The following is a 17,328-nucleotide window of genomic DNA, read 5'->3' on the forward strand; positions in this document are numbered from 1 at the left end:
CTGAGATTCAATCCCTGTCACTGACTGAGGTTCATTTCCTGTCACTGACTGAGATTCAATCCCTGTCACTGAATGAGGTTCAATCCCTGTCAATGACTGACATTCAATCCCTGTCACTGACTGACATTCAATCCCTGTCACTGACTCTGAGACAATCCCTGTCACTGACTGAAATATCCATCCCTGTCACTGACTGAGATTCAATCCCTTTCACTGACTGAGATTCAATTCCTGTCACTGACAGAGATTCAATTACTGTCACTGACTTAGATTCAATTCCTGTCACTGACTGAGATTCAATCCCTGTCACTGACTGAGGTTCATTTCCTGTCACTGACTGAGATTCAATCCCTGTCACTGACTGAGATTCAAACCCTGTCACTGACTGAGATTCATTCCTGTCACTGACTGAGATTCAAACCGTGTCACTGACTGAGATTCATTCCTGTCACTGACTGAGATTCAAACCCTGTCACTGACTGAGATTCATTCCTGTCACTGACTGAGAGTCAATCACTGTCACTGACTGAGATTCAATTCCTGTCACTGATTGAGGATCAATTCCTGTCACTGACTGTGATTCAATCCGTGTCACTGACTGAGATTCAATCCCTGTCACTGACTGAAATTCAATCCCTTTCACTGACTGAGATTCAATTCCTGTCACTGACTGAGATTCAATCCCTTTCACAGACTGAGATTCAATTCCTGTCACTGACTGTGATTCAATCACTTTCACTGACTGAGATTCAATTCCTGTCACTGATTGAGTCAATCCCTGTCACTGACTGAGTTTCAATCCCTGTCACTGACTGAGAGTCAATCCCTGTCACTGATTAATATTCAATTCCTGTCACTGATTGAGGATCAATTCCTGTCACTGACTGTGATTCAATCCGTGTCACTGACTGAGATTCAATCCCTGTCACTGACTGAAATTCAATCCCTTTCACTGACTGAGATTCAATTCCTGTCACTGACTGAGATTCAATCCCTTTCACAGACTGAGATTCAATTCCTGTCACTGACTGTGATTCAATCACTTTCACTGACTGAGATTCAATTCCTGTCACTGACTGAGTCAATCCCTGTCACTGACTGAGTTTCAATCCCTGTCACTGACTGAGAGTCAATCCCTGTCACTGATTAATATTCAATCCCTGTCACTGACTGAGATTCAGTCCCTGTCACTTACTGAGGTTCAATCCCTGACACTGACTGAGGATCAATCCCTGTCACTGATTGAGATTCAATCCCTATCACTGACTGAGATTCAATCCCTGTCACTGACTGAGATTCAATTCCTGTCACTGACTGTGATTCAATCCCTGGCACTGATTGAGATTCAATCGCTGTCACTGACTGAGGTTCACTCCCTGTCACTGACTGAGCTTCAATCCCTGTCACTGACTGAGATTCAATCCCTGTCACTGAATGAGGTTCAATCCCTGTCAATGACTGAGGTTCAATTCCTGAAACTGACTGAGATTCAATCCCTGTCACTGACTGAGATTCAATCCCTGTCACTGATTTAGAGTCAATCCCTGTCACTGACTGATATTCAATCCCTGTCACTGACTCAGGTTCAATTCCTGTCACTGACTGAGATTCAATCCCTGTCACAGACTGAGATTCAATTCCTGTCACTGACTGAGATTCAATCCCTGTCACTGACTGAGGATCAATCCCTGTCAATGCCTGAGGTTCAATTCCTGAAACTGACTGAGATTCAATCCCTGTCACTGACTGAGGTTCAATCCCTGTCACTGACTCAGAGTCAATCCCTGTCACTGACTGAGATTCAATCCCTGTCACTGACTGAGGATCAATCCCTGTCACTGACTGAGATTCAATCCCTGACACTGACTGAGGATTAATCCCTGTCACTGACTGAGATTCAATCCCTATCACTGACTGAGATTCAATCCCTGTCACTGACTGAGATTCAATTCCTGTCACTGAGAGATTCAATCCCTGTCACTGATTGAGATTCAATCCCAGTCACTGACTGAGATTCAATCCCAGTCTCTGACTTAGAGTCAATCCCTGTCACTGACTGAGGCTCAATCCATGTCACTGATTGAGGCTCAATCCCTGTCACTGAATATGATTCATTCCCGGTCGCTAACAGAGATTCAATCCCTGTCAGTATCTGAGGGTCAAACCCTGTCACTGACTGAGGTTTAGTCCCAGTCACTAACTGAGATTCATTCCCTGTCACTGACTGAGGTTTAATCCCTACCACTGAATGTGGCTGAAACACTGTCACTGACTGAGATTCAATCCCTGTCACAGACTGTGATTCAATCCCCGTCACTGACTGAGTTTCAATCCTTGTCACTGACTGAGAGTCAAACCCTGCCACTGACTGAGGTTCAATCCCAGTCACTGACTGAGGTTCAATTCCTTTCACTGACTGAGATTCAATCCCTGTCACTGACTGACATTCAAACCCTGTCACTGACTTAGAGACAATCCCTGTCACTGAGATTCAATTCCTGTCACTGACTGAAATTCCATCCCGGTCACTGACTGAGATTCAATCCCTTTCACTGACTGAGATTCAATTCCTGTCACTGACTGAGATTCAATTCCTGTCACTGACCGAGATTCAATCCCTGTCACTGACTGACATTCAAACCCTGTCACTGACTTGGAGACAATCCCTGTCACTGAGATTCAATTCCTGTCACTGACTGAAATTCCATCCCTGTCACTGACTGAGATTCAATCCCTTTCACTGACTGAGATTCAATTCCTGTCACTGACTGAGGTTCATTTCCTGTCACTGACTGAGATTCAATCCCTGTCACTGACTGAGGTTCATTTCCTGTCACTGACTGAGATTCAATCCCTGTCACTGAATGAGGTTCAATCCCTGTCAATGACTGACATTCAATCCCTGTCACTGACTGACATTCAATCCCTGTCACTGACTCTGAGACAATCCCTGTCACTGACTGAAATATCCATCCCTGTCACTGACTGAGATTCAATCCCTTTCACTGACTGAGATTCAATTCCTGTCACTGACAGAGATTCAATTACTGTCACTGACTTAGATTCAATTCCTGTCACTGACTGAGATTCAATCCCTGTCACTGACTGAGGTTCATTTCCTGTCACTGACTGAGATTCAATCCCTGTCACTGACTGAGATTCAAACCCTGTCACTGACTGAGATTCATTCCTGTCACTGACTGAGATTCAAACCGTGTCACTGACTGAGATTCATTCCTGTCACTGACTGAGATTCAAACCCTGTCACTGACTGAGATTCATTCCTGTCACTGACTGAGAGTCAATCACTGTCACTGACTGAGATTCAATTCCTGTCACTGATTGAGTCAATCCCTGTCACTGACTGAGTTTCAATCCCTGTCACTGACTGAGAGTCAATCCCTGTCACTGATTAATATTCAATTCCTGTCACTGATTGAGGATCATTTCCTGTCACTGACTGTGATTCAATCCGTGTCACTGACTGAGATTCAATCCCTGTCACTGACTGAAATTCAATCCCTTTCACTGACTGAGATTCAATTCCTGTCACTGACTGAGATTCAATCCCTTTCACAGACTGAGATTCAATTCCTGTCACTGACTGTGATTCAATCACTTTCACTGACTGAGATTCAATTCCTGTCACTGACTGAGTCAATCCCTGTCACTGACTGAGTTTCAATCCCTGTCACTGACTGAGAGTCAATCCCTGTCACTGATTAATATTCAATCCCTGTCACTGACTGAGATTCAGTCCCTGTCACTTACTGAGGTTCAATCCCTGACACTGACTGAGGATCAATCCCTGTCACTGATTGAGATTCAATCCCTATCACTGACTGAGATTCAATCCCTGTCACTGACTGAGATTCAATTCCTGTCACTGACTGTGATTCAATCCCTGGCACTGATTGAGATTCAATCGCTGTCACTGACTGAGGTTCACTCCCTGTCACTGACTGAGCTTCAATCCCTGTCACTGACTGAGATTCAATCCCTGTCACTGAATGAGGTTCAATCCCTGTCAATGACTGAGGTTCAATTCCTGAAACTGACTGAGATTCAATCCCTGTCACTGACTGAGATTCAATCCCTGTCACTGACTTAGAGTCAATCCCTGTCACTGACTGATATTCAATCCCTGTCACTGACTCAGGTTCAATTCCTGTCACTGACTGAGATTCAATCCCTGTCACAGACTGAGATTCAATTCCTGTCACTGACTGAGATTCAATCCCTGTCACTGACTGAGGATCAATCCCTGTCAATGCCTGAGGTTCAATTCCTGAAACTGACTGAGATTCAATCCCTGTCACTGACTGAGGTTCAATCCCTGTCACTGACTCAGAGTCAATCCCTGTCACTGACTGAGATTCAATCCCTGTCACTGACTGAGATTCAATCCCTGTCACTGACTCAGAGTCAATCCCTGTCACTGACTGCAATTCAATTCCTGTCACTGACTGAGATTCAATCCCTGTCACTGACTGAGGTACAATCCCTGTCACTGACTCAGAGTCAATCCCTGTCACTGGCTGAGATTCAATCCCTGTCACTGACTGAGATTCAATCCCTGTCACTGACTCAGAGTCAATCCCTGTCACTGACTGCAATTCAATTCCTGTCACTGACTGAGATTCAATCCCTGTCACCGACTCAGAGTCAATACCTGTCACTGACTGAGATTCAATCCCTGTCACTGACTCAGAGTCAATCCCTGTCACTGACTGCAATTCAATTCCTGTCACTGACTGAGGTTCAATCCCTGTCACTGACTGGGATTCAATCAACAGTCACTGACTGAGATTCAATCTCTGTCACTGACTGACATTCAATCCCTGTCACTGACTTAGAGACAATCCCTGTCATTGACTGAGATTCAATTCCTGTCACTGACTGAAATTCCATCCCTGTCACTGACTGAGATTCAATCCCTTACACTGACTGAGATTCAATTCCTGTCACTGACTCAGATTCAATTCCTGTCACTGACTGAGATTCAATCCCTGTCACTGACTGAGGTTCATTTCCTGTCACTGACTGAGATTCAATCCCTGTCACTGACTGAGATTCAATCCCTATCACTGACTGAGGTTCATTTCCTGTCACTGACAGAGTCAATCCCTGTCACTGACTGAGATTCAATTCCTGTCACTGACTGAGTTTCAATCCCTGTCACTGACTGAGAGTCAATCCCTGTCACTGATTGAGGATGAATTCCTGTCACTGACTGTGATTCAATCCGTGTCACTGACTGAGATTCAACCCCTGTCACTGACTGAGATTCAATCCCTTTCACTGACTGAGATTCAGTTCCTGTCACTGACTGAGATTCAATTCCTGTCACTGACTGAGATTCAATCCCTTTCACTGACTGAGATTCAATCCCTGTCACTGACTGAGTTTCAATCCCAGTCACTGACTGAGAGTCAATCCCTGTCACTGATTAAGATTCAATCCCTGTCACTGACTGAGATTCATTCCCTGTCACTGACTGAGGATCAATCCCTGACACTGACTGAGGATCAATCCCTGTCACTGATTGAGATCCAATCCCTGTAAATGACTGAGATTCCATTCCTATCACTGACTGAGATTCAATCCCTGTCACTGACTGAGATTAAAATCCTGTCACTGACTGAGATTCAATTCCTGTCACTGACTGAGATTCAATCCCTTTCACTGACTGAGATTCAATTCCTGTCACTGACTGAGTTTCAATACCTGTCACTGACTGAGAGTCAATCCCTGTCACTGATTAAGATTCAATCCCTGTCACTGACTGAGATTCATTCCCTGTCACTGACTGAGGATCAATCCCTGACACTGACTGAGGATCAATCCCTGTCACTGATTGAGATCCAATCCCTGTAAATGACTGAGATTCCATTCCTATCACTGACTGAGATTCAATTCCTGTCACTGACTGAGATTCAATCCCTGTCACTGACTGACATTGAATCCATGTCACTGACTTAGAGTGAATCCCTGTCACTGACTGAGACTCAATTCCTGTCACTGACTGAGGTTCAATTCCTGTCACTGACTGAGATTCAATCCCTGTCACTGACTGAGATTCAATCCCTTTCACTGACTGAGATTCAATTCCTGTCACTGACTGAGATTCAATTCCTGTCACTGACTGAGATTCAATCCCTGTCACTGACTGAGATTCAATACCTGTCACTGACTGAGGTTCAATCCCTATCACTGACTGTGTCTCAAACCCTGTCACTGACTGAAATTCAATTCCTGTCACTGACTGAAATTCCATCCCTGTCACTGACTGAGATTCAATCCCTTTCACTGACTGAGATTCAATTCCTGTCACTGACTGAGATTCAATTCCTGTCACTGATTGAGGATCAATTCCTGTCACTGACTGTGATTCAATCCGTGTCACTGATTAAAATTCAATCCCTGTCACTGACTGAGATTCAATCCCTGTCACTGACTGAGGATCAATCCCTGTCACTGACTGAGATTCAATCCCTGACACTGACTGAGGATTAATCCCTGTCACTGACTGAGATTCAATCCCTATCACTGACTGAGATTCAATCCCTGTCACTGACTGAGATTCAATTCCTGTCACTGAGAGATTCAATCCCTGTCACTGATTAAGATTCAATCCCTGTCACTGACTGAGATTCATTCCCTGTCACTGACTGAGGATCAATCCCTGACACTGACTGAGGATCAATCCCTGTCACTGATTGAGATCCAATCCCTGTAAATGACTGAGATTCCATTCCTATCACTGACTGAGATTCAATCCCTGTCACTGACTGAGATTAAAATCCTGTCACTGACTGAGATTCAATTCCTGTCACTGACTGAGATTCAATCCCTTTCACTGACTGAGATTCAATTCCTGTCACTGATTGAGTTTCAATCCCTGTCACTGACTGAGAGTCAATCCCTGTCACTGATTAAGATTCAATCCCTGTCACTGACTGAGATTCATTCCCTGTCACTGACTGAGGATCAATCCCTGACACTGACTGAGGATCAATCCCTGTCACTGATTGAGATCCAATCCCTGTAAATGACTGAGATTCCATTCCTATCACTGACTGAGATTCAATTCCTGTCACTGACTGAGATTCAATCCCTGGCATTGACTGAGATTCACTTCCTGTCACTGACTGAGATTCAATCCCTGTCACTGAATGAGCGTCAATCCCAGTCACTGACTGAGGCTCAATTCCTGTCGTTGTCTGAGGTTCAATCCCAGTCACTGACTGAGGTAAAATCCATGTCACTCACTGAGATTCCATTCCTATCATTGTCTGAGGGTCAGTCCCTGTCACTAATTGAGATTCAATCCCTGTCACAGACTGACTTTCAATCCCTGTCACTGACTGAGATTCAATTCCTGTCACTGACTGTGATTCAATCTATGGCACTGATTGAGATTCAATCCATGTCACTGACTGAGGTTCACTCCCTGTCACTGACTGAGCTTCAATCCCTGTTACTGACTGAGATTCAATCCCTGTCACTGACTGAGGTTCAATCCCTGTCAATGACTGAGGTTTAATTCATGAAACTGACTGAGATTCAATCCCTGTCACTGACTGAGATTCAATACCTGTCACTGACTGAGGTTCAATCCCTATCACTGACTGTGTCTCAAACCCTGTCACTGACTGAAATTCAATTCCTGTCACTGACTGAAATTCCATCCCTGTCACTGACTGAGATTCAATCCCTTTCACTGACTGAGATTCAATTCCTGTCACTGACTGAGATTCAATTCCTGTCACTGATTGAGGATCAATTCCTGTCACTGACTGAGATTCAATCCCTGTCACTGACTGAGGATCAATCCCTGTCACTGACTGAGATTCAATCCCTGACACTGACTGAGGATTAATCCCTGTCACTGACTGAGATTCAATCCCTATCACTGACTGAGATTCAATCCCTGTCACTGACTGAGATTCAATTCCTGTCACTGAGAGATTCAATCCCTGTCACTGATTGAGATTCAATCCCAGTCACTGACTGAGATTCAATCCCAGTCTCTGACTTAGAGTCAATCCCTGTCACTGACTGAGGCTCAATCCATGTCACTAATTGAGGCTCAATCCCTGTCACTGAATATGATTCATTCCCGGTCGCTAACAGAGATTCAATCCCTGTCAGTATCTGAGGGTCAAACCCTGTCACTGACTGAGGTTTAGTCCCAGTCACTAACTGAGATTCATTCCCTGTCACTGACTGTGGTTTAATCCCTATCACTGAATGTGGCTGAAACACTGTCACTGACTGAGATTCAATCCCTGTCACAGACTGTGATTCAATCCCCGTCACTGACTGAGTTTCAATCCTTGTCACTGACTGAGAGTCAAACCCTGCCACTGACTGAGGTTCAATCCCTGTCACTGACTGAGGTTCAATTCCTTTCACTGACTGAGATTCAATCCCTGTCACTGACTGACATTCAAACCCTGTCACTGACTTAGAGACAATCCCTGTCACTGAGATTCAATTCCTGTCACTGACTGAAATTCCATCCCGGTCACTGACTGAGATTCAATCCCTTTCACTGACTGAGATTCAATTCCTGTCACTGACTGAGATTCAATTCCTGTCACTGACCGAGATTCAATCCCTGTCACTGACTGACATTCAAACCCTGTCACTGACTTAGAGACAATCCCTGTCACTGAGATTCAATTCCTGTCACTGACTGAAATTCCATCCCTTTCACTGACTGAGATTCAATCCCTTTCACTGACTGAGATTCAATTCCTGTCACTGACTGAGGTTCATTTCCTGTCACTGACTGAGATTCAATCCCTGTCACTGACTGAGGTTCATTTCCTGTCACTGACTGAGATTCAATCCCTGTCACTGAATGAGGTTCAATCCCTGTCAATGACTGAGATTCAATCCCTGTCACTGACTGACATTCAATCCCTGTCACTGACTTTGAGACAATCCCTGTCACTGACTGAAATATCCATCCCTGTCACTGACTGAGATTCATTCCCTTTCACTGACTGAGATTCAATTCCTGTCACTGACAGAGATTCAATTACTGTCACTGACTTAGATTCAATTCCTGTCACTGACTGAGATTCAATCCCTGTCACTGACTGAGGTTCATTTCCTGTCACTGACTGAGATTCAATCCCTGTCACTGACTGAGATTCAAACCCTGTCACTGACTGAGATTCATTCCTGTCACTGACTGAGATTCAAACCGTGTCACTGACTGAGATTCATTCCTGTCACTGACTGAGATTCAAACCCTGTCACTGACTGAGATTCATTCCTGTCACTGACTGAGAGTCAATCACTGTCACTGACTGAGATTCAATTCCTGTCACTGATTGAGGATCAATTCCTGTCACTGACTGTGATTCAATCCGTGTCACTGACTGAGATTCAATCCCTGTCACTGACTGAAATTCAATCCCTTTCACTGACTGAGATTCAATTCCTGTCACTGACTGAGATTCAATCCCTTTCACAGACTGAGATTCAATTCCTGTCACTGACTGTGATTCAATCACTTTCACTGACTGAGATTCAATTCCTGTCACTGACTGAGTCAATCCCTGTCACTGACTGAGTTTCAATCCCTGTCACTGACTGAGAGTCAATCCCTGTCACTGATTAATATTCAATCCCTGTCACTGACTGAGATTCAGTCCCTGTCACTTACTGAGGTTCAATTCCTGTCACTGACTGAGGTTCAATTCCTGTCACTGACTGAGATTCAATCCCTGTCACTGACTGAGATTCAATCCCTTTCACTGACTGAGATTCAATTCCTGTCACTGACTGAGATTCAATTCCTGTCACTGACTGAGATTCAATCCCTGTCACTGACTGAGATTCAATACCTGTCACTGACTGAGGTTCAATCCCTATCACTGACTGTGTCTCAAACCCTGTCACTGACTGAAATTGAATTCCTGTCACTGACTGAAATTCCATCCCTGTCACTGACTGAGATTCAATCCCTTTCACTGACTGAGATTCAATTCCTGTCACTGACTGAGATTCAATTCCTGTCACTGATTGAGGATCAATCCCTGTCACTGACTGAGATTCAATCCCTGTCACTGACTGAGGATCAATCCCTGTCACTGACTGAGATTCAATCCCTGACACTGACTGAGGATTAATCCCTGTCACTGACTGAGATTCAATCCCTATCACTGACTGAGATTCAATCCCTGTCACTGACTGAGATTCAATTCCTGTCACTGAGAGATTCAATCCCTGTCACTGATTGAGATTCAATCCCAGTCACTGACTGAGATTCAATCCCAGTCTCTGACTTAGAGTCAATCCCTGTCACTGACTGAGGCTCAATCCATGTCACTGATTGAGGCTCAATCCCTGTCACTGAATATGATTCATTCCCGGTCGCTAACAGAGATTCAATCCCTGTCAGTATCTGAGAGTCAAACCCTGTCACTGACTGAGGTTTAGTCCCAGTCACTAACTGAGATTCATTCCCTGTCACTGACTGAGGTTTAATCCCTATCACTGAATGTGGCTGAAACACTGTCACTGACTGAGATTCAATCCCTGTCACAGACTGTGATTCAATCCCCGTCACTGACTGACATTCAAACCCTGTCACTGACTTAGAGACAATCCCTGTCACTGAGATTCAATTCCTGTCACTGACTGAAATTCCATCCCGGTCACTGACTGAGATTCAATCCCTTTCACTGACTGAGATTCAATTCCTGTCACTGACTGAGATTCAATTCCTGTCACTGACCGAGATTCAATCCCTGTCACTGACTGACATTCAAACCCTGTCACTGACTTAGAGACAATCCCTGTCACTGAGATTCAATTCCTGTCACTGACTGAAATTCCATCCCTGTCACTGACTGAGATTCAATCCCTTTCACTGACTGAGATTCAATTCCTGTCACTGACTGAGGTTCATTTCCTGTCACTGACTGAGATTCAATCCCTGTCACTGACTGAGGTTCATTTCCTGTCACTGACTGAGATTCAATCCCTGTCACTGAATGAGGTTCAATCCCTGTCAATGACTGAGATTCAATCCCTGTCACTGACTGACATTCAATCCCTGTCACTGACTTTGAGACAATCCCTGTCACTGACTGAAATATCCATCCCTGTCACTGACTGAGATTCATTCCCTTTCACTGACTGAGATTCAATTCCTGTCACTGACAGAGATTCAATTACTGTCACTGACTTAGATTCAATTCCTGTCACTGACTGAGATTCAATCCCTGTCACTGACTGAGGTTCATTTCCTGTCACTGACTGAGATTCAATCCCTGTCACTGACTGAGATTCAAACCCTGTCACTGACTGAGATTCATTCCTGTCACTGACTGAGATTCAAACCGTGTCACTGACTGAGATTCATTCCTGTCACTGACTGAGATTCAAACCCTGTCACTGACTGAGATTCATTCCTGTCACTGACTGAGAGTCAATCACTGTCACTGACTGAGATTCAATTCCTGTCACTGATTGAGGATCAATTCCTGTCACTGACTGTGATTCAATCCGTGTCACTGACTGAGATTCAATCCCTGTCACTGACTGAAATTCAATCCCTTTCACTGACTGAGATTCAATTCCTGTCACTGACTGAGATTCAATCCCTTTCACAGACTGAGATTCAATTCCTGTCACTGACTGTGATTCAATCACTTTCACTGACTGAGATTCAATTCCTGTCACTGACTGAGTCAATCCCTGTCACTGACTGAGTTTCAATCCCTGTCACTGACTGAGAGTCAATCCCTGTCACTGATTAATATTCAATTCCTGTCACTGATTGAGGATCAATTCCTGTCACTGACTGTGATTCAATCCGTGTCACTGACTGAGATTCAATCCCTGTCACTGACTGAAATTCAATCCCTTTCACTGACTGAGATTCAATTCCTGTCACTGACTGAGATTCAAACCGTGTCACTGACTGAGATTCATTCCTGTCACTGACTGAGATTCAAACCCTGTCACTGACTGAGATTCATTCCTGTCACTGACTGAGAGTCAATCACTGTCACTGACTGAGATTCAATTCCTGTCACTGATTGAGGATCAATTCCTGTCACTGACTGTGATTCAATCCGTGTCACTGACTGAGATTCAATCCCTGTCACTGACTGAAATTCAATCCCTTTCACTGACTGAGATTCAATTCCTGTCACTGACTGAGATTCAATCCCTTTCACAGACTGAGATTCAATTCCTGTCACTGACTGTGATTCAATCACTTTCACTGACTGAGATTCAATTCCTGTCACTGACTGAGTCAATCCCTGTCACTGACTGAGTTTCAATCCCTGTCACTGACTGAGAGTCAATCCCTGTCACTGATTAATATTCAATTCCTGTCACTGATTGAGGATCAATTCCTGTCACTGACTGTGATTCAATCCGTGTCACTGACTGAGATTCAATCCCTGTCACTGACTGAAATTCAATCCCTTTCACTGACTGAGATTCAATTCCTGTCACTGACTGAGATTCAATCCCTTTCACAGACTGAGATTCAATTCCTGTCACTGACTGTGATTCAATCCCTTTCACTGACTGAGATTCAATTCCTGTCACTGACTGAGAGTCAATCCCTGTCACTGACTGAGAGTCAATCCCTGTCACTGATTAATATTCAATCCCTGTCACTGACTGAGATTCAGTCCCTGTCACTTACTGAGGTTCAATCCCTGACACTGACTGAGGATCAATCCCTGTCACTGATTGAGATTCAATCCCTATCACTGACTGAGATTCAATCCCTGTCACTGACTGAGATTCAATTCCTGTCACTGACTGTGATTCAATCCCTGGCACTGATTGAGATTCAATCGCTGTCACTGACTGAGGTTCACTCCCTGTCACTGACTGAGCTTCAATCCCTGTCACTGACTGAGATTCAATCCCTGTCACTGAATGAGGTTGAATCACTGTCAATGACTGAGGTTCAATTCCTGAAACTGACTGAGATTCAATCCCTGTCACTGACTGAGATTCAATCCCTGTCACTGACTTAGAGTCAATCCCTGTCACTGACTGATATTCAATCCCTGTCACTGACTCAGGTTCAATTCCTGTCACTGACTGAGATTCAATCCCTGTCACAGACTGAGATTCAATTCCTGTCACTGACTGAGATTCAATCCCTGTCACTGACTGAGGATCAATCCCTGTCAATGCCTGAGGTTCAATTCCTGAAACTGACTGAGATTCAATCCCTGTCACTGACTGAGGTTCAATCCCTGTCACTGACTCAGAGTCAATCCCTGTCACTGACTGAGATTCAATCCCTGTCACTGACTGAGATTCAATCCCTGTCACTGACTCAGAGCCAATCCCTGTCACTGACTGCAATTCAATTCCTGTCACTGACTGAGATTCAATCCCTGTCACTGACTGAGGTACAATCCCTGTCACTGACTCAGAGTAAATCCCTGTCACTGGCTGAGATTCAATCCCTGTCACTGACTGAGATTCAATCCCTGTCACTGACTCAGAGTCAATCCCTGTCACTGACTGCAATTCAATTCCTGTCACTGACTGAGATTCAATCCCTGTCACTGACTGAGATTCAATCCCTGTCACCGACTCAGAGTCAATACCTGTCACTGACTGAGATTCAATCCCTGTCACTGACTCAGAGTCAATCCCTGTCACTGACTGCAATTCAATTCCTGTCACTGACTGAGGTTCAATCCCTGTCACTGACTGGGATTCAATCCCTGTCACTGACTGAGATTCAATCTCTGTCACTGACTGACATTCAATCCCTGTCACTGACTTAGAGACAATCCCTGTCATTGACTGAGATTCAATTCCTGTCACTGACTGAAATTCCATCCCTGTCACTGTCTGAGATTCAATCCCTTACACTGACTGAGAATCAATTCCTGTCACTGACTCAGATTCAATTCCTGTCACTGACTGAGATTCAATCCCTGTCACTGACTGAGGATCATTTCCTGTCACTGACTGAGATTCAATCCCTGTCACTGACTGAGATTCAATCCCTGTCACTGACTGAGGTTCATTTCCTGTCACTGACTGAGAGTCAATCCCTGTCACTGACTGAGATTCAATTCCTGTCACTGACTGAGTTTCAATCCCTGTCACTGACTGAGAGTCAATTCCTGTCACTGATTGAGGATGAATTCCTGTCACTGACTGTGATTCAATCCGTGTCACTGACTGAGATTCAACCCCTGTCACTGACTGAGATTCAATCCCTTTCACTGACTGAGATTCAGTTCCTGTCACTGACTGAGATTCAATTCCTGTCACTGACTGAGATTCAATCCCTTTCACTGACTGAGATTCAATTCCTGTCACTGACTGAGTTTCAATCCCTGTCACTGACTGAGAGTCAATCCCTGTCACTGATTAAGATTCAATCCCTGTCACTGACTGAGATTCATTCCCTGTCACTGACTGAGGATCAATCCCTGACACTGACTGAGGATCAATCCCTGTCACTGATTGAGATCCAATCCCTGTAAATGACTGAGATTCCATTCCTATCACTGACTGAGATTCAATCCCTGTCACTGACTGAGATTAAAATCCTGTCACTGACTGTGATTCAATCGCTGGCACTGATTGTGATTCAATCCCTGTCACTGACTGAGGTTCACTCCCTGTCACTGACTGAGCTTCAATTCCTGTCACTGACTGAGATTCAATCCCTGTCACTGACTGAGGTTCAATCCCTGTCAATGACTGAGGTTCAATTCCTGAAACTGACTGAGATTCAATCCCTGTCACTGACTGAGGTTCAATCCCTGTCACTGACTCAGAGTCAATCCCTGTCACTGACTGAGATACAATCCCTGTCACTGACTGAGATTCAATTCCTGTCACTGACTCAGAGTCAATCCCTGTCACTGACTGAGATTCATTCCCTGTCACTTACTGAGGTTCCATTCCTGTCACTGACTGAGAGTCAATCCCTGTCACTGATTAAGATTCAATCCCTGTCACTGACTGAGATTCATTCCCTGTCACTGACTGAGGATCAATCCCTGACACTGACTGAGGATCAATCCCTGTCACTGATTGAGATCCAATCCCTGTAAATGACTGAGATTCCATTCCTATCACTGACTGAGATTCAATCCCTGTCACTGACTGAGATTAAAATCCTGTCACTGACTGAGATTCAATCCCTGTCACTGACTTAGAGTCAATCCCTGTCACTGACTGAGATTCAATCCCTGTCACTGACTGAGGTTCAATTCCTGTCACTGACTGAAATTCAATCCCTGTCACTGACTGAGATTCAATCCCAGTCACTGACTGAGATTCATTCCTGTCACTGACTTAGAGTCAATGCCAGTCACTGACTGAGATTCAATCCCTGTCACTGACTGAGGTTCAATTCCTGTCACTGAGTGCGATTCAATCCCTGTCACTGACTGAGATTCAATCCCTGTCACTGACTGGGATTCATTCCTGTCACTGACTTAGAGTCAATCCCTGTCACTGACAGAGATTTAATACCTGTCACTGACTGAGGCTCAATCCATGTCACTGCCTGAGATTCAATCCCTGTCACTGAATAAGATTCAATCCCTGTCACCAACGGAGATTCAATCCCTGTCACTGACTGAGATTCAATCCCTGTCAATGACTGAGGTTCAATTCCTGAAACTGACTGAGATTCAATCCCTGTCACTGACTGAGGTTCAATCCCTGTCACTGACTCAGAGTCAATCCCTGTCACTGACTGAGATTAAATCCCTTTCACTGACTGAGATTCAATCCCTGTCACTGACTGAGGTTCAATCCCTGTGAATGACTGAGGTTCAATTCCTGAAACTGACTGAGATTCAATCCCTGTCACTGACTGAGATTCAATCCCTGTCACTGACTGAGATTCAATCCCTGTCACTGACTTAGAGTCAATCCCTGTCACTGACTGAGATTCAATCCCTGTCACTGACTGAGATTCAATTCCTGTCACTGACTGAAATTCCATCCCTGTCACTGACTTAGAGTCAATCCCTGTCACTGACTGAGATTCAATCCCTGTCACTGACTGAGATTCAATTCCTGTCACTGACTGAAATTCCATCCCTGTCACTGACTGAGATTTAATCCCAGTCACTGACTGAGATTCATTCCTGTCACTGACTTTGACTCAATGCCAGTCACTGACTGAGATTCAATCCCTGTCACTGACTGAAGTTCAATTCCTGTCACTGACTGAGATTCAATCCCTGTCACTGACTGAGATTCAATCCCTGTCACTGACTGAGATTCATTCCTGTCATTGACTTAGAGTCAATCCCTGTCACTGACAGAGATTTAATACCTGTCACTGACTGAGGCTCAATCCATGTCACTGTCTGAGATTCAATCCCTGTCACTGAATAAGATTCAATCCCTGTCGCCAACGGAGATTCAATCCCTGTCACTATCTGATGGTCAATCCCTGTCACAGACTGAGGTTTAATCCCTATCACTGACTGTGGCTGAAACCCTGTCACTGACTGCGATTCAATCCCTGTCACAGACTGTGATTCAATCCCTGTCACTGACTGAGAGTCAATCCCTGTCAATGACTGAGGTTCAATTCCTGGCACTGACTGAGATTCAATCCCTGTCACTGACTGAGAGTCAATCCCTGTCAATAACTGAGATTTAATCCCTGTCACTGACTTAGAGTCAATCCCTGTCACTGACTGAGATTCAATCCCTGTCACTGACTGAGGTTCAATTCCTGTCACTGACTGAGATTCAATCCCTGTCACTGACTGAGATTCAATCCCTGTCACTGACTCAGGTTCAATCCCTGTCACTGACTGAGATTCATTCCTGACACTAACTTAGAGTCAATCACTGTTACTGACTGAGATTCAATTCCTGTCACTGACTGAGATTCAATTCCTGTCACTGACTGAGATTCAATCCCTGTCACTGACTGAGGTTCATTTCCTGTCACTGACTGAGATTCAATCCCTGTCACTGACTGAGAGTCAATCCCTGTCCCTGACTGAGGTTCATTTCCTGTCACTGACTGAGAGTCAATCCCTCTCACTGACTGAGATTCAATCCCTGTCACTGACTGAGAGTCAATTCCTGTCACTGATTGAGGAACTATTCCTGTCGCTGACTGTGATTCAATCCTTGTCACTGACTGAGATTCAATCCCTTTCACTGACTGAGATTCAATCCCTTTCACTGACTGAGATTCAATTCCTGTCACTGACTGAGATTCAATTCCTGTCACTGACTGAGATTCAATCCCTTTCACTAACTGAGATTCAATTCCTGTCACTGACTGAGTTTCAATCCCTGTCACTGACTGAGAGTCAATCC

The sequence above is a fragment of the Chiloscyllium plagiosum genome, unplaced genomic scaffold (assembly GCF_037043375.1).
Source record: "Chiloscyllium plagiosum isolate Xiang-an unplaced genomic scaffold, Cpla_swu_hap1 HiC_scaffold_18, whole genome shotgun sequence".
NCBI classification, from domain to species: domain Eukaryota; kingdom Metazoa; phylum Chordata; class Chondrichthyes; order Orectolobiformes; family Hemiscylliidae; genus Chiloscyllium; species Chiloscyllium plagiosum.